Source organism: Sapajus apella, unplaced genomic scaffold (genome assembly GCF_009761245.1).
Source record: "Sapajus apella isolate SASKATOON/1434 unplaced genomic scaffold, GSC_monkey_1.0 scaffold1, whole genome shotgun sequence".
Taxonomy (NCBI): Eukaryota; Metazoa; Chordata; class Mammalia; order Primates; family Cebidae; genus Sapajus; species Sapajus apella.
In genome coordinates this window covers 75,440,881-75,460,472 of record NW_022436941.1, presented here as the reverse complement: position 1 = coordinate 75,460,472, position 19,592 = coordinate 75,440,881, and the positions used below count along the sequence as shown (strand labels likewise).

The 19,592-nt window shown below is 34.2% G+C and overlaps 1 pseudogene across 1 annotated transcript; it reads left to right on the top strand.

Annotated features, from left to right (window-relative positions):
- The first annotated feature begins 17,960 nt into the window (after positions 1 to 17,960).
- LOC116563344 lies at positions 17,961 to 18,828 on the top strand (annotated as a pseudogene). The gene has a single exon (XR_004274378.1). The product of XR_004274378.1 is annotated as a DNA-directed RNA polymerases I, II, and III subunit RPABC4 pseudogene (transcript).
- The last annotated feature ends 764 nt before the right edge of the window (positions 18,829 to 19,592 follow it).

Below are 19,592 nucleotides of genomic sequence, written 5' to 3'. Positions count from 1 at the left end.
ACACACAGGAATGAGTTTAAGCAGAGGTTTAATAGACAAAAGAAAGAGAAAGGAGAACAGCTTTCTCCCTTGTGACAGAGAGGAGCTCCCAAATGTGAAAATCCAGCCCATGGTGGGCTGCACTAGATTTTATAGGCAGACATGAAGAGGCGGTGTCTGATTTATGTAGGGCCCACAGATTGGTTTGATCAGATGTGAGGTTTACATAGCACGCAGGGAAGCCTGGTTGCCCTACCCTAATCTTGTTATACAAATGGAATCTTTGCCTGGCTGGTGCCATATTGTCTTCTTCCTACTGTACATGTGGTTTGGTAAAGATAAGGAAAGGTGAAGCCACCTATTTGGACATGCCTATCTGAGGAAGGATTTCATATTTTCACAACTGCTGGCATTCACCCATGCAAGCCTCTAGCTTGCTTGTCTATGTCTGCAGCTTGATTTTACAGGCTGCTCTTTGTTAGAAATGAAAATGATTTGGTGCCTGCTTTTTATTAAAAGAGAAACTTACCAAGGACTACTGTACCCTCACTATCTTCCTAAGTAATTGCTTCTTAACTCCTATATCAATACCATAAGCGTAAACCTAATGTAAGAGCTAAAATTATAAAACCCATAGCAGGCAATATTGGTGAAGATCTGCATGACCATGGATTAATTGATTTTTGAAAAATATGATACCAAAAGCACAAGTAATCAAAAAAAATAGACAAGTTGGACTTTATTAAAACTGAAAACATGCATCAAAGGACACTATGAAAAAAGTCAAAAGACAGCCCACAATATGGATAAAAATGTTTGAAAATTGTATAGCTGATAAGGGTCTAGTATCCAGAATAAATAAAGAACCCTTACAACTTAGCAATAAAGAGACAAATAGCCTAATTTTTAAGATGGGCAGATAATTTTAGTGGAGAGTCTCCAAAGAAGGTATACAAATGGCCAATAAGCACATGAAAGGCAAATCAAAATCGCAAACAGATATCACTTCACACCCACTAAAATGACTATGATTTTTAAAATGGGGAATAATAAATGTTGACAGGAATGTAGAGAAATTGGAAAACTCATACATTGCTGGTGGAAAAATACAATGAGGCAGCCACTTTGAAATAGTTTTCCTCAAAAAGTTAAACATAGACTTACCATATAACCTAGTAGTTTAACTCCTAGGCATAAACCCAAAAGAATAGAAAACATATATTCATATATAAACGTGCAGAATGTTCACAGCATAGCATTAGCATTAGCATAAAAAGTTGCAAAAATTGTGAATATGTGAAATAGCCAAAGGCACATAGCCAAAAAATGAACCAACCCAAATGTCCATCACCTGAAGAATTGGGAGATAAAATGTGGTAAATTTGTACAATGGAGTATCAGACATAAAAAGGAATGAATTACTGATACATGCTGTAACATAAATGAACCTTGAAAACGTTATGCTAAGTGAAAGTAGCCAGCCACAAAAGGTCACACATTGTATTATTTCATTTAGATGAAATGTCCAGAATAGGCAAATTTACAGAGAAAGAAAGCAAATTAGCAGTTGCCAGGGAATGAGCGAGGGGAGAATGTTGAGTGACTGCTTAATGGTTATGACATTTCCTTTTGGGGTGATAAAAACATTCTGGAACTAGATGATGGTAATGATTGCAGACCATTGTAAACATACTAAATGATACTGAATTATACATTTTAAATGGCTAAAATGGTGAATTTTATGTTATATTAATTTTGTCACAATTTTTCGAAATACTAGACATTCAACTACCATACAACCCAGCAATCTCCCTTCCATGTGTTTATTCCAGAGAAATAAAACCTGACATTTAAATTAAAATATATGTATGAATGTTTATAGTAGCTTTATTCACAATAGCCAAAAACTGGTTCTTTAATGGACGAATCAGCAAAACAAACAGGTACATCCAAACTATGGAATACTACTCAGCAAAAACAAGAAGAAGAAGAAGAAGAAGAGGAAGAGGAAGAGGAAGAGGAAGAGGAAACTATCAATACAAACAACCAGGATGAATCTCAAGATAATTAGACTGAAATGATATAGTTATAGAAATAGAGAACAGATGAGTGGTTGTCAGGGGTTAAAGAAGAGGTGAGGGAGGGAGGGAAGTTGTGTGGCTATTAAAAGGCCACATGAGGGATCCTTGTGATGGGGATATTCTGTATCTAAAATTTATCATAATTTGGTTGATATAGAACTTGTTTTTGTCAGATGTTACCACTGGAGGAAACTCGATAAAATTACACAGAATCTGCCTGCATAAATTTTATAGTTGCATGTAAATATAAGATTATTTCAAAATAAAAATTTTTGAATTACAAAATTTTTAGTTGAATATAGCAATATTTCTGATATAAAAATTTGAAACAGTTATGAAAAGAAAATGGTGGGCCATAAACTACTTTTGCTTTAGGCCTTCACATCATGTAACATTAGGAGTAGGGTGTGGTTAACATTTATTATGCATGTGTGATTGTGTTTCACTATAAATGTTCCTGGCACTCTATGGAATCAATTTAGACCTCACAACACTGAAAGATGGGTATTTTTACCCCATTTTCCCAATGAGAAAACTGAGGTACAAAAGTATTATATAATCTGCCCACAGCTTGATATTACCAACAAAATGTAAACACTGGTGCCTCAGACAACTCCCAGCCACTCATTACCATGCCGTCTCAGAGCTCTCACTGTGACCAAGATAATGAGGAGATGGCTGGGGAGCTCACAATGTTCTAATTCTTCATAAATGCGCTCAACCCCTTGGTCCTAGTTCATTTGTGCCACTGAAACAAAATATGACAGACTAGGTAATTTAAAAAGAACAGTTCTGGAGGCTGGGAAGTTCAAGATCAAGGTACCAACAATAGATATAGGAGTTAAGAAGAAATTACTTAGGCAGTTAGTGAGGGTATGGGAGTCCTCAGTAAGGTTTCCCTTTTAATGAAAAGCAGCCCCCAAATCTTCTTTTCTAACACAGAGCAGCCTATAAAATCAAGCTGCACACATAGGCAAGCAAACTCGTGAAGCATAAACGGGTGAATGCCAGCAGTTATGCCAATAGGAAAAGGCTACCTGGGACTAGGCATGATCAAAATGGCAACTCCATCTTCCTTTCTCTTTGCCAAACCACATGTACAGTGGGAGGAAGACAACATGGTGCCAGCCAAGCAAAGACCCCATATGTATAATAAGATTAGGGTGGGGCAACTAGCCTTCCCTGCATGCTATGTAAACTTCACATTTGATTGAACCAATCTGTGGGTCTATGTAAATCAGACAACGCCTCCTCATGCCTGTCTGTAAGATCCAATGCAGTCTGCCATGGGCTGAATTTTCCCATTTGGGAGCCCCTCTCTCTGGTCAGAGACAGTTGTTCTCCTTTCTCTTTCTTTTGCCTATTAAACTTCCACTCCTAACTCACTCCTAGTGTGTCCATATCCTTAATCTTCTTGGTGTGAGATGATGAACCCCAGGTATTCACCCCAGACAATGACATTTTGTTTATCAATTCATCAATGAAGGATAATTTGTTGATTTAAGATTCTGTGTTGACAATTCTTTTCTTTCAGCACTGGAAAAATGGGGTGCCACTTTCTATGACATTCATGGTTTTCAGTGAGAAATCTGTGATTCAAATTGTTTATTTCCTATAGGCAAGTAGTATTTCACTCTCACATTCAAGATTTTTTTTTTCTTTAAGAAGCTTGACTATAATGTGATTTATTGTGGATTTCTCTCAAGTTAATCTTGTCTGGGGTTCAGTCAGGTTTTTGAATCTGTAGGTTTATGTTTTTACTAAATTTTAGGAGCTTTCAGCCAGGATTTGTCTGAGTTACTTCTTTAGTCCTGTACTGTTTCTCTCCACCTTCCCTAACCCCAATACACAATAGTAGATCTATTTATGTTGTCTTACAGGTCCCTGAGGCTCTCTGTTTTTTCTTTCAGTCTATTGTTTCTCTTTCATTCAGATTGGGTAATTTACATTATTCTGTCTTCCAGGTCATTCATTCTTTCCTCTGTCACCTCCCTTCTGCTATTAAGCTCATCTATGAGTTTAAAAAAAATTCAATTAGTATGTTTTTTAGTCCTAAAATTTCTATTTAGTTGTTCTTTATATCTTCTAATTTTTGTCTGAGACGTTCTATTTCAGTGTTGAAACTTTCTATTTTTTATTTAAATGTGCTTACTGAAACATTTTTGTGGTGGATGCTTTAAATACTTGTTCGATAATTCTAATGTCTCTGTCATCTTAGTGTTGGCATCTGCTGATTGTCTTTTTCTAGTCAATTTAAGGTCTTTTGGATTCTTTCTATGGCATGATTTTCCATTGAATCTTAGATATTTTGGGTACTATGTTATTAATGTTGGATTTTTCATTTTATTCTATTTTTATTTTATTGGTACATAATATTTTGCATATTTATGGGTACATGTAACATTTTGTTACATAAATAGAATGTGTAATGATTAAATCAGGATATTTGAAGTATACATCACCTTGAGTATTTATCATTTCTATGTGTTGAGAACATCTCAAGTTCTCTCTGCTAGCTACTTTGAAATATACACTACCTTGTTGCTAACTGTAGTGATTTTGCTCTGCTATCAAACATTGGAACATATTTCTTCTGTCTAACTGTATGTTTGTACTCATTAATCAACTTTTCTCCATTCTCCTGTCACCCACACAACACTCCCAGGCTCTGGCATCTGTTATTCTATCCTCTATCTCCAACAGGTCAACTTTTTAAGCTCTCACATATGAGTGAGAACATGTATTTTTCTTTCTGTGTCTTGCTTATTTCATTTAACGTAATGACTTTCAGTTCCATCCATGTTGCTGCAAATGACTTGATCCCTTTGTATATCAGCATAGTATTCAATTGTGTGTTTATACCACATTTTCTTTATCCATGTATCTATTGATAGACACTTAAGTTGATTTTATTTCTTGGCTACTGTGAATAGTATTGTGATAAACATGCAAGTGAAGGTATCCTTTTTCTATCTTGTTGGTCTTGTGAAGATCAGTTGGCTGTAAATATGTGAATTTATTTATGGATTATCTATTCTGTCCCATTGGTCTATGTGTCTATTTTTAAACAAATACCATGCTGTTTTGTTATTATAACATTGCAGTGTATTTTGAAGTCAGGTAGTGTGATACATCCACCTTTATTACTTTTGCTCAGGGTTGCTTTGGCTATTTGGGGTTTTGTTTTTCATTTGGATAAATATCCAGTAGTGGGATTATTAAATTATATGGTAGTTTTATTTTTAATTTTTTTGAAAAATTTCTATGTTATTTTTCATAGTCACAATACTAATTTACATTCCCACCAACAGCGTATAAGAGCTATGTTTTCCGCATGTCCTCACCAGCATCTGTTATTTTTTGTCCTTTTAATAATGGCTATTCTGTGGTAAGATAATATCTCATTGCAGTTTTAATTTTTGTTTTCCTGATGATTAGTGATGCTAAGCATTTTTTTCATATACCTGTTGGACATTTCTATGTCTCCTTTTGAGAAATGACTATTTATGTCCTTTGCCCATTTTTAAAATGAGATTATTTGTGTGTTTTTAAAATTTATTTATTGTTGAGTTGTTTTAGTTCCTTCTTGGATAGTTTGGAAATATTTTTTTGCCTTTCAACAGGCTGTCTCTATATTCTGTTGATTGCTTCTTTTGTTATGCAGAAGCTTTTTAGTTTAATATTGTTCCATTTGTCTGCTATTTGTGTCTTTGAGGTCATAGATTTAAAATCTAAAATCTTTGATTAGATCAATGTTCTGAAATTTTTTTCCTTCTATTGTTTTATATTTTCAGGTCTTAACATTTAAGTCATTAACCCGTCTTGAGTTAATTTCTTAATATGGTGAGAGATAGCCTAGTTTTATTCTTCTGCAAATAAGTTTCCAGTTTTCCCAGCACCATTTATTAAAGAGGATGTCCTTTCCCCAGTGTATGTTCCTGATGGTCTTGTTGAAGATCAGTTGGCTTAAATATGTGAATTAATTTCTGCATTATCTATTCTGTTCCATTGGCCTATGTGTCTATTTTTATACCCAATACCATGCTCTTTTTTTTTTTATGATAACATTGTAATGTATTTTCAAGTCTGGTGGTGTGATACCTCCACCTTTATTATTTTTGCTCAGAGTTGCTTTATCTATTTGGGCTCTTTTTTCATTCCACATAAATTTTAGGGTTATTTTTCTAATTCTGTGAAAAATAACATTGGTATTTTGATAAAGATAGCGTTGACTCTGTAAATTGATTTAGGAAAGATGGTCATTTTAATGATATTAATTCTTCTGATCCATAAGCATAAAATATCTTTCCATTTGTGTCCTCTTCAATTTCTTTCATTAGTGTTTTGTAGTTTTACTTGTAGAGAACTTTCACCTCCTTGATTAAATTTATCCCTAGGTATTTTTTTTTTTGTAGTTATTGTAAATGAGAGATTGTCTTTATGATTTCTTTTTCAGTTATTTCATTATTGGTATATAGAAACTGTACTGATTTTTGTATTTTGATTTTGTATCCTTTAAGAGTTTTTTTTTAGTTGATATGGTTTTTAAAAATTTTATGGGCTATGTTTTGTGTCCTAACATATGGTCTATCCTGGAGAATCTTCCATGTGCTGATCAGAAGGATGTGTATTCTGTTGTTGTTGGAGAAAATGTTCTGTTAATATCTGTTAGATCCATTTAGTTTAAAACCCAGTTTAAATCCAATGTGTCTTTGCTGATTCTCTGTCTAAATGATCTGTATAATGCTGAGTGTAGAGTGTTGAAATTACTGAATTTATCCATTCTAAGAGTTTTTTTTTTTTGGAGTCTTTTTTTTTTTTTTTCTAAATATAAAATTATGTCATCTGGAAAGAGGGACAATTTGACTTCCTCTTTTTCAGTTTGGATGCCTTTTAACTCTTTCTTTTCCCAAATTTCTCTAAAACTTCCACTGCTTTGTTGAATAGGATTGATGAGAGTGGACATCCTTCTTTTGTTCTAGTTCTTAGAGAAAAGGCATTTAACTTTTCCTCATTTAGTATAATATTAGCTGTGGATTTGTTATATATGACCTTTCTTATTTTGGGGAATCTTACTTCTATACCTAGTTTGCTGAGTTTTTAATCATAAAGAAAATTTTTAGTTTTATCAAATGCTTTTTCTGCACCTATTGAGATGATCATATGGTTTTGTCCTTCATTTATTAAAAACCTTGCATGTGGCATCCAGTCTCTTTTGTTGTTTTGATGTGATGAATTTTGTTTTTTGATTTGGATATGTTGAATCATCCTTGCATCCTTTGGTATGAATCTCACTTGGTCATGGTGTATTATCTTTTTGACACATTGTTGGATTTTGTTTCTCTTGTATTTTGTTGAAGAATTTTGCAGTATATTCATCAGGAATATCAATCTGTAGATTTTTTTTCTCTGTGTGTGTGTCCTTGTTTGGTTTTGATATTAGGGTAATGCTGGCCTCATAGAATGAGTTAGGGAGAATTTCCTCCTGTTCAATTTTTAAAAATAGTTTCAGAAGGTATTAGTTCTTGGTTATACATTTGATAAAATTTGGCAGCAAATCCATCTGGTCCTGGCTTTTCTTTGTTTTATTTACTAACTCAATTTTGATATTTGTTATTGTTCTATTCAAGTTTTCTATTTCTTCCTGATTCAGCCTTGTTAGGTTGTATGTGTCTAGTAATTTCCTCATTTTTTTCCTAGATATTTTCAATTTGTTGACATACAGTTGTTTATAAGAGTCTCTAATGATCTTTTGTATTTCTGTGGTATCAGTTATAGCGTTTCCTTTTCTTTTCTGATTTTGTTTATTTGAGTTTTAGCTCTTCTTTTCTTGGTTAGTCTAGTTAGTAGTTAATCAATTTTGTTGATTTTTTGGAAAAATTTTTTATTTCTTTCATCCTTTGTATTTTTTTATTAGCTTCTATTTCATTTAGTATGCGCTGATTTTTATTTTTTTTCTTCTGTTAATTTTAGGTTTGATTTGTTCTTTTCTAGTTCCTGAGGAGCATCATTAGATTGTTTACTTAAAATTTTTTTATTTTAAAATGTAGGCATTTATTGCTATAATTTTTTTTCTTTTCTCCATCCCACAGATTTTAATGTATTATATTTCCATTTTCATTTGTTTCAAAAAATTGTTTGATTTTCACCTTAATTTATTCATTGTCTCAATGGTCATTCAGGAACATATTTTAAAATTTTCATGTATTTGCATAATTTCCAAAGTTCCTCTTGATATTGATTTCTTGTTTTATTTTATTGTTATCTGAGAAGATAGTTAAAATGTTTTTAAAAAATTTTATGAGCCTTGTTTTATGTCCTAACATATGGTCTATCCTGGAGAATGTTCCATGTGCTGATCAGAAGGATGTGTATTCTGCTGTTGTTGGAGAAAATGTTCTGTTAATGTCTGTTAAATCCATTTAGTTTAAAACCCAGTTTAAATCCAATGTGTCTTTGTTCATTCTCTGTCTAAATGATCTGTATAACGCTGAGAGTAGAGTGTTGAAATCCCTCATTATTATTGTATTCGAGTCTCTCTTTTTAGATTTGGTAATATTTGCTTTATAAATCAGGATGCTACAGTGTTGGGTGCATATATTTAGAATTGTTACATCCTTTTGCTGGATTGATCCCTTTATCATTATATAATTGCCTTGTCTTCTTTATTAACTATTTTTGACTCAAAATCTGTTTTATCTGATATAAATGTAATGATTGCTGCTCATTTGTGGTTTTTGTTTGCATTGAATATCTTTTTCCATTGTTTTAATTTCAGACCATATGTGTTTTTACAGATAAAGTGCATTTATTGTAGGCAGCATTAGTTTGATCATTCTTCCCTTCTCCATTCACCCAGTCTATATCTTTTAAGTGGAGAATTAATCCATTTATATTCAATGTTATTATTGATATGTGAAGTTTTGTTTCTGTCATATTTAAACTGTTTTCTGGTTGTTTTCTATATTATTTGTTCCTTTTCTTCTCTTATTGTTTTTCACTGTGTTTTGTTCATTTTCTGTAGTAGTACCATTTAAGTTCATACTCTTTCTCATTTGTGATGCTTTACCAGTGAGTTTTATACTTTTATGTGTTTTTATAACAGTAAATGTCATCCTTTCACTTCCATGTTTAGGACTATTTTGAATATATCTTGTAAGTCTGGTCTAGTAGTAGTGATAAATTCCCTTAGCATTTGATTGTCTGGAAAAGACTAATTTCTTCTTAGCTGAAGAAGGATAATTTTAGTGGGTATAGTATTCTTGGATGACAGTTTTTTTTTTTTTTTTTCTTTCAGCACTTTAAATATCTCGTTCCCTTCTGGCCTATCAAATTTCTGCCAAGAAGTTTGCTTTCATCTGATGGGGCTTCCTTTATAGGTGACTAATTTCTCTTGTTGTTTTTAGAATTCTCTGTCTTTGACTTTAGAGAGTTTCACTGTAATGTGGCCTGGAGAAGATTGTTTTATATTGTGTCTGTTTAAGGATCACTTAGCCTCCTGTATCTGGATGTCTAAATCTCTTGCTGGGCTGGGGAAGTTTTAATCTATTATCTCATTAAATAGATTTCCTAACCCTTTCATTCTTTCTTCACCTTCTGGGACCCCAGTAATTTGAATATTTTGTCACTCCCTGGTGTCCCATATGTCTTAAAGGCTTTGCTCATTCTTTTAAACTTTAAAAAAAACTTTTTTCTGACTGGGTTTTTTTTTTTTTGAAAGAACTGTCTTCAAGTTCTCAGAATCTGTATTCTGCTTCATCTAGTCTGTTGAAGCTTTTGACTATATTTTATATTTCTTTCAATAATTCTTCAGCTCCAGAATTTCTGTTAGATTTTTTTGTATGCTATCTATCTGGTAAATTTCTCATTCAGATCATAAATAATTTTTTTCTGATTTTTTGCATTGTTTTTCAGAATTCTTTTGTATCTTATCAAGCTTTATTAAAATCAATATTGTGAATTCATTTTCTGAGATTTTGTAAATTTTTTTTCGATTGGGATCTGTTGCTGGGAAATTATTGTGTTTTTTTTTGGTGGTGTCATATCTCCTTGCTTTTTCATGTTTTCTGTGTTCTTACATTGCTTTCTGTACATCTGCCATAATGATCACTTCTTCTAGTGTTTTTGAATTTGATTTCATAGAGGAGGATTTTTTCCCTGAAGATTTATCTATGGTGTTTGTTTGGTAGAGCACTTTGACTTTGATTTTGGGTATATGCAGTAGTTTAGTCTTTGCATGATTTCTTCAGATATAAACAGCATTAGTGGAATCTACGATTTTGTTGGTGGCTTGGGGTGTGGTTATTAGTTGAGGCTGTGGTAAAGTTTTTCTGGGGACTGGAATGCCAGATGGGTCAGTCTTTGGGCTGCAGTGGTGACAGTGGTGGGCTGAGAATGATTGTCTTTGAGCTCCAGAGCAATGTATGTTGGCTACAGTGTTTGTGGGTTCAGGGACCCAGGCAGGTGTTTGGGTTTTTGAGCTCTTCAGGCATGGGTAATGGCAGTAGCAGTGTTGGGATAACCTCTGGGTCCTAGGTAGTGCACATTGGTGTTGATGGTACTGTGAGGGGAGAGGTGGGCCAGTTGCCAGATCTGCAGCTGGCACATACATGTAGGTGCCAGGTGTGATGGTAGTGGCAATGTGAGTAGGCTCAACCTGAGACCCCCAGAAGGAGTGCTCAGGTGCTTACTGTGGTAGACTGAGCCGGGAAATCCCCAGGCCTCCAAACTGCACACTCTAGCATTGGGGGAGAAAATTTGGGCCAGGAGTGCTTGTCTTCAGGTTCCCTGATGGTATATGTAGGCAGAAGCTATGGTAGGCAAGGGAAGGATAATCCCTACACTCCTGGTGGCATGCTCATGCTAGGGGCAATAAAAACTGTGCTGTGGACAGTTACCCTAGGAGGTCAGGGGCTGCCTCTAATGGCAGCACCCTAGGTTGGCTAGTGGGAAACACATGCCCTTCTCTTGCTGCAACATCAGTGGCACTTGCTTAGCAACTTCACCAGTGGTTAGTCAGGTTAGAGGGGGCTCCTTTCTCCTTCTGGGTTGAGGTTGAATTTCTGGCTCTCCAGCAGGCCTCCACTCATTCCTCCATTACTGAGATGGGGGGAATTGTCTTGTTACTTCTCCATTGACACTATGATTGGGGGATGACATCATTAACAGTAGGAGGTAATGGAAGTTTTAACTTTGCATAGGACTCCACTGACACCAGCCCACTGTGCAGGAGGAGAGGTGACTTGTTACTTTGTGTGTTTATGGGAAGTCCAGGCTTCCACAGTGGTCTCTACTGAACTTCATTTTGCTCTTAGGAGAATCATTTTAAATGCATTCCTGAATCCTTTAATTCTTCCCTGGACAAAGTTGTATGTACATCACTGCTTTATAAACTGTATTCTTTGAATTATAATAAAGGTAATTTGTTCCTGGCACAGAAACATGCTAATTATGGTACTAATAAAAAAATGATTTATTGCTGTTCTCTTTTGCTAGTCTTTTATGGGGAAAGAACCTTTGTTACTCAGACACATTTAGTAGTGGACTGGGAATTATTTAATGGAAGTAATAGACTAAGAGGAAGACAAGGGAGAAGGCTGGAAGTTTAGCTAGATTTACAATGGAAAGAATAGAGTTACTGGCAGAAGATAATAGGCAAAATAAAAGGAATGATTCTACTGGGGCTGAGATTTGGGGGACATTTGGGAGAAATTGGAGGGTACTTGCTGTTAATGAGCAAAAGTGAGAGATGAGATCAGGAAAGGGAGTTTTAAGAAGTGTTATATGTAATAAAGGGAACACGCCTCAGGTGATTTCAATAAAGCTGTGAATAGTTTTTATTTGTGTACATCAAGACTATTTTTTCCTTGAGTGCAAAAAGATGCTAAGAAGGAGCCAAGAAGCAGTTGAGCTTTATATATAAGAAAACTGGTATTTGATATGTCTGATATAAATGATATGTTCAGTGGGATAACATAGATCAGAGGCTTGAGGATTTTAGACTATTAGTAACAAAATTATGTTCTTTTGGAATTTAAGGAAATGAATGTATAGCTATAAATCCTGAGCATCACTGAGCATATTTAGAGTGTATCTCTAGCTTTTGTTCAGTAGCAGTGACCATTGTTTCTCTATCCCAAATGGCATACTACTATTGTACATTCTTTAAACAATCACTTTTATCATCTATTATTTAAGGAAAATAAATATAAGATGAATTGCAAGCTGAGTTGCAAGCAATGTAGTTTTTCCTTCTGTTCCCCATAAGTTTTAATTATAAGCAATAGTGATTTGTAAAGTGCAAGTTCTTTGACTGAATTATATTTAAGTTGCATCTGGGAAACTTTTGCTGTAGGAGAAACATTTGCATTGAGAGGGAAAAAATGTTCCGTGGTAAAATGCTTGGTAGTTGCTGCATACTCTATGCTCCCTGGGATAGTACAGGCTCTGAAGTGTTCTTCCATGAGGAAACGAATATAACCTGACATTTCCAAGACTTGGTGTTCAAAACCACTTTTATCTTAGAGCCCTTATTCACCTGTTCTGAAACATTCTTCAGTGCAAAAAATGGTAAGTGCTGATTAATTAACTATGCCTAAGAAATGACTCTTCTTGGCTGGGATAAAACCTAGGATCACTTTTTCTCTCTTTTTCTTCATGAAAGACCCACTTCTGTTCTTCAGTGAGATAGAGATTTCAGCACTCCTAGAGTTTCTGTCTCTTTCTACCCTGATATGTGCCTAGAAGCCCAGTTGTTACCTGAATCCTTCATTGATTAGGGAAGATGACGGGGTGAGTCAATCAGGCAGTGAAGGACTGCTCAGATTTTCAGATCAAGATAACCTTTTTAGCAGGGGATTTGCAGATATTACCACCTCTGCCAAGGGCACACAGACCTGGGAGCTACCCATTCAGAAAACAATGGGTTCCGCAATCACAGTCTGTTTCTCACAAGAAGGAAAAATAATTACATATTAGTGATGGAGAACTAACGTAGGGGATGTTTCAAAGGCCTCACAGTATGGTGACCTTCAGAGAATCTCGGAATGAGAATCACCATATTACTTTTCAGTTGATTCTATTTTGTCTCTGTCTTCATTATAAAGAAATTTAATATTATGTAAGAGTTATAATATTGATCATTACCACATAGATTTTATATGTGATGAGTCCAACTATGTCTTTCCAAACATAACAATGACTTTATTTCTTAGCTCACTTTAACCTTTTATTCTAGGTAAATAATTTCCCACAGAAACCTTTGCCCCAGGAAAATGATTTTTCCCTACTATGTTTATTTCTAACACCAATCTTCTGCTTTATATTTCTTCCTTCCTTTCCTTACTAATTTTGTATAGCTCAGTTTTCTTTGGCTAAATAAATGTTGCTTACTCTTAATGTTCTAGTCTGAGCTTCACTTGTTTCAACAAGATTTTTTATGGCTACTCTGGCTGAGAATAATTTCACTTTCTTCTGAAATTCTGTTGCATTGAAAGCACCACCAAGTTTGCCATCTCTTTCAACTGCCTTTGCTTCTATTTCATATTTGTCATTTATTCTATAGAATCTATGTTCTCTTAGGTTGCTGACTGTATTTTTTATTTGATTTGTATCTTTTGTAGCATCTAGGAAATATCAGTCATAAGAACTTGTGGTAGACAGAATAGTGTGCCTCACTCCTCACCAGAAGATGTTCACCCCTAGAAACTGTAAATATGTTAAGTTACATTGCACAAGATAATTGAGTTTGCAGATGAATTTAGGGTTGCTAACCAGATGACTTTGAGATGAGGAGATTATCCTGAATTATACAAGTGAGATCTGTATAATTACAGGGGTCCTTATAAGTGGTAGAGGGAAACAGAAAAGAAAGAACCAGACAGTAAGAAACTCTGCCAGATGTTTGAAGGTGGAAGAAGGGGTAAAAATCCAATGAGGAAGATGGAGGAAGGGGACAATAATCCAAGAAATGTGGGCCACCTCCAGAAGCTGAAATAAGCAAGGAATTGAATTCTCACTGATAGCTCCAAGAAGGAACAGCCCTGAGGACACCATGACTTTAGTTCAGTTAGACCCACGTGTTACTTCTCCATTGACACTATGATTGGGGGATGACCTCATTAACAGTAGGAGGTAATGGAAGTTTTAACTTTTCATAGGACTCCACTGTCTTCTGGAGTTTTTTAGAAAAACTCCAGAACTGCAAGATAATAAGTTTGTGCACTCTTAAGCTACTAACTTTGTTGTAAATTTTACAGCAGCTGTAGGAAATTAATATAGTGCTCAATAAATACTTTCAGGTTGAAGAACTTATAAACTGTTATGGCATAAAGACACCCTCAATAAATCCCGAGTATTTCAGAGAGAGAATCTTGCTCTGTTGCTTTGTGCCTGTTTTAAATTTTTTGTAGAGTCAGTGGTTTCATTATGTTGCCCAAGGCCAGTTTTGAACTTCTCACCTCAAGCGGTTCTCTTGCCTCGGCCTCTTAAAGTGCTGAAGTTGTAAATGTGAGCCATCACACATGGCAAATCCTTTTTGTCACACTTATATTCCCTAATTAGTAGAGATGAAAATGAACTGGCAATCTTCCTCTAGCTATGCATATAGTTGAAGCCAACTGTCAAATACTCAACTTTTTTAAAATTGGATTTTTTTGTGGCAAAATATCCATAACAAAAAATTTACCATCTTAATCATTTATAAATATTCTGTTTGGTGGCATTTTGCACTTTCTTTTCATTGTGTAACCATCACCACTATCCATTTCCAGAACTTTTAAATCTTTAAAGTGCAATTCTGTTCCCATTAAATAACTAACTCCTCATTTTTGTCTTCTCCAGCCTCAGGCAACCATCAGTCTACTATCTGTCTCTATGAGTTTGACTACTCTCAGGTACTTCATTAACTTAAGTGGAACCATGTCTTTTAGTGTCTGACTTACATCATTTAGCATGATATCTTGAAGGTTCATCCATGTTGTTGCATATGTTAGAATTTCATTCCTCTTTTCTTTTATTTTAAGTTTGATAAATTTTTTTATTTTCAATTTTTGTGGGTACATAGTGTGTATATTTACGAAATACATGAGATAGTTTGATTTGGGCAAGAAATGTATAATTATCCCATCATGGAAAATGGAATATTCATCCCTCAAGCATTTATCCTCTGTATTACAAACAATCCAATTATAATCTTTTTGTTATTTTAAAATGTACAATTAAATTATTTTGACAATAGCCATCCTTTTGTGCTATTAAATACTAGATATTATTCATTTTATTCATTCTTTCTAACAAAATTCTTGTAACTATTAACTATCCTCACTTACCCCTTACCCCTCGCTGCCCTTCCAAACCTCTGGAAACATCCTTCTACTCTGTATCTCCTTGTGCTCAATTGTTTTGAATTTTACATCCCATTTATAAATGAGAACATGTAATATTTGTCTTCCTGTACCTGGCTTATTTCACTTAACATAATGATCTCCAGTTCTATCCATGTTATTGCAAATGATAGAATCTTATTCTTCTTTATGGCTGAATAATACTTCATTGTGTATAAGTACCACATTTTCTTTATGTATTCATATGTTGGTGGACACTTAGGTTACTTACAAATCTTGGCTATTGTGAACAGTGCTGCAATAAACATAAAAGTACAGGCATCTCTTACGTATCCTGATTTCCTTTCTTTTAGGTATGTTCCCAGCAGTGGGATTGCTCAATTTTTAGTTTTTTGAGAATCCTCCAAGCTGTTCTCCATAACTGTTGTATTAACTTACATTCCCATAAACAGTGTATAAGGATTCTCTTTTCTCCATTTCCTCATCAGCATTTGTTATTGCCTGACTTTTGGATAAAAGTCATTCTAACTGCGGTAAGATGATATCTCTTTGCAGTTTTCTTTTGCATTTCTCTGATGATCACTGAGGTTGAACATCTTTTCATAAACTTGTTTTCCATTTTGCATATCTTCTTTTGAGAAATGTATTTTCAGATCTTTGCTAATATTTTATTTATGTTATATTTTTTTCCTATAGAGTTGTTTGCACTCCTTATATATTCTACTTATGAATCCCTTGTCAGAGGGGTAATTTTGCAAATTTTTTTTCCCATTTTGTTGGATTTCTCTTCACTTTGTTGACTGCTTTTTTTTTTGCTCTGCAGCAGCATTTTAACTTGATGTGATCACATTTGTCTACTTTTCTTTGGTTGCCTGTGCTTGTGGGTATTATGAAAGAAATTTTTGCTCAGATCAATGTCCTAGAGAGATTTCCCAATATTTTTTTTTAGTAGTTTTACAGTTTGAGGTCTTAGATTTAAGTCTTTACTCTATTTTGATCCAAACTTTTGTATATGGTGAAAGATAGGAGCCTAGTTTTATTCTTTTGCATATAGATATCCAGTTTTCTTAGCACCATTTATTAAAGAGACCATCTTTTCCCCAGTGTGTGTTCTTGGTAACTTTCTCAAAAATGGGTTCAATGTTGGTGTATGAATTTGTTCCTGGATTCTCTATTCTCTTGCATATGTTTATGTATCTGTTTTTATGCCAGTACCATGCTGCTTTGGTTACTATAGCTTTGTAGTATAATTTGAAGTCAGGTAATGTGATTCCTCCAGTTTTGTTCTTTTTGCTCAAAATATCTCTGGCTATTCTTGGTCTTTTGTGGTTCCATATAAATTTTAGGATTTTTTTTTTCTATTTTCATGAAAAATGTCATTGGTATTTTGATAGGGATTGAATGTAGATTGCTTTGGGTAGTATGAACATTTTAACAATGTTGATTCTTCCAATCCATGAACATGGGCTATCTTTCCATCTTTGGTGTTCTCTTCAATTTATTCCATCAGTGTTTTACAGTTTTAATTTTAGAGATATTTTACCTCTTTGGTTAATTCCTAGGTATGTAATTTTATCTGTGGCTAATGTAACTGGAATTAATGGTTTTGATTTCTTTTTCACATTGTTCACTGTTGGCATATAGAAAGTCTACGGATTTTTGTATGTTGATTTTGTATCCTGTAACCTTACTAAATTTGCTTATCAGTTCTAATAATTTTTTTGTGGAGAGTTTAGTTTTTTCCAAATATAAGAAAATATTATCTGCAAACAAGGATAATTTGACCTCTTCCTTTCCAGTTTAGATGCCCTTTATTTCTTTCTGTTGCCTAATTGCTCTGGCTAGGACTACCAGTACTATGTTAAATAACTGAGGTGAAAGAGGGCAACCTTGTTGTCTTCCAGATCTTAGAGGAAAGATTTTCAGTTTTTCCTCATTCAATATGATACCAGCTATGGTTCTGTCTTATATGGCTTTTATTAGATTGAAATATCTTCCTTCTATACCCAGTTTCGTGAGGGATTTTATTATGAGGGGATATTCAATTTTCTCAAACGTTCTTTTAAGCATTAATTGAAAGGATCACATGGTTTTTGTTCTTCATTCTGTTGATATGATGTATCACAATGATTGATTTGGGTATGTTAAACTATCCTTCACATCCCTGGGATAAATCCCACTTGTCACAATGAATGACATTTTTATGATCTTTTAAATGTACTGTTTAATTCAGTTTGCTAATTTTTTATTGAGTATGTTTGCAACAATTCTCATCAGGGATATTAGCCTGCAGTTTTCTTTTTATATGTGTCTTTGTCTGGTTTTGGTATCGGGATAATACCGACCTTGTAGAATAAGTCTGGAAGCATTCCTTCCCTCTATTTTTCAGAACAATTTGAATAGAATTGGCATGAATTAGTCTTTTTTTGTTTTTAATCCCCTTCTTACTGTCATCATCAACTATTATTTCTTACAAGTCACTAAGGGTATACTTCTATAATGTTTAAAAAGTCAGAGAAATGCAGAGTGAGAAGTTTTCCCATGCTGTGGGCTAACAATGGACACCCACAAGGATGTGCAACCTCCAAAGCAGCAACCAATAATATATATCTGTGGAGAATGTCACACAGAAAATAAAATAAAATCTAGGGATCCAATCAGATGCAGAGAATGTGTATACAGAATAAAGTACAAAAAAAAAGGACTAAAAGATTGGTCATTTTTGATGCTCGATGAAACCTAAGAATTCAGAGGAATGTCTTCACTTATACTTGGATTTGCTCTGTCAATGTTTCTGATTCTTGTATAGCTTTTGATTTTGCATACAGTAGTTTCCCTTATCATTGGGGGATATGTTCCAAGGCCCCCAATGGACTTCTGAAACCTCCCATAGTACCAAGCCTTTATACACTGTTTTTTTCTATATATACATACCTATGATAAAGTGTAATGTATAAATTAAGCATAGCAAGAGATTAATAATAATAAAATAGAACAATGATAACATACTGTAATAAAAGTTATGTGAATGTGATTGGTGTCTCTTGCTCTCAAAATATCTTCTTGTACAGTACTCACCTATTTTAGAATGTGGTTCACTACAGGTAACTGAAACAATAGAAAGGGAAACTTTGGATGAGTGGGCACTACTGTACTTAGAAATACAACTCTATATGTATGATTTTATTTGTAAGACCATACTGTATTTAGGTATCTACTAATATTTTATATAAAGCAATTTTTTGTTCCATTTTATGACTTTCTATTTATTGTGTATGTAATCTGACACACAATAAAGGGTAAAGTTGCTTCCTCAAGGCACACTTTTAATTAAAACCTAGCATCATTTGCAGTCCTTGTTAAAAATGCACTCTTCTAGAATCCTTTGAAGTTCTGATTAAATAAATGTATTGGAAACCAAAAAAAAAAAATTGTAAAGATATTCTTGTTAACACCAATCGCTAGAAGATAATAATTTAAATGTTGCTAGCATAAAGAAAACATAAATATTTAAGGTGATAGAAATCCCAATTACCTTAATTTGATTATGTAACAGTATCAAATTATCAAAAATACCCCAAATATATGTACACGTGTTATGTATCAATTATATATACATATATATATTTATATATATATATGTATATATATATATATAATTTTTAAAAATGGTACTTTAGATTCTGGGGTACATGTGCAGATCATGCAGAATTGTTGCATAGGTACATACATGGCAATGTGGTTTGCTGCCTCCATCCCCCCTCTGTGACCTATATCTGGCATTTCTCCCAACTTTATCCCTCCACAACCTCCCTACCCCCCGCTGTCCCTCCCCTATTCCCCTCCAACAGACCCCAGTGTGTGATACTCCCCTCTTTGTGTCCATTTGTTCTCATTGTTCAATAGCCACCTATGAGTGAGAACATGTGGTGTTTGATTTTCTGTTCTTGTGTCAGTTTGCTGAGAAGGATGGTTTCCAGATTCATCCGTGTTCCCACAAAGGACATAAACTCATTGTTTTTTATGGCTGCATAGTATTCCATGGTGTATATGTGCCACATTTTCCTTGTCTAGTTTATCATCAATGGGCATTTGTGTTGGTTCCAGGTCTTTGCTATTATAAACAGTGCCGCAATGAATATACATGTGCATGTGTCTTTATAATAGAATGATTTATAATCCTTTGGTT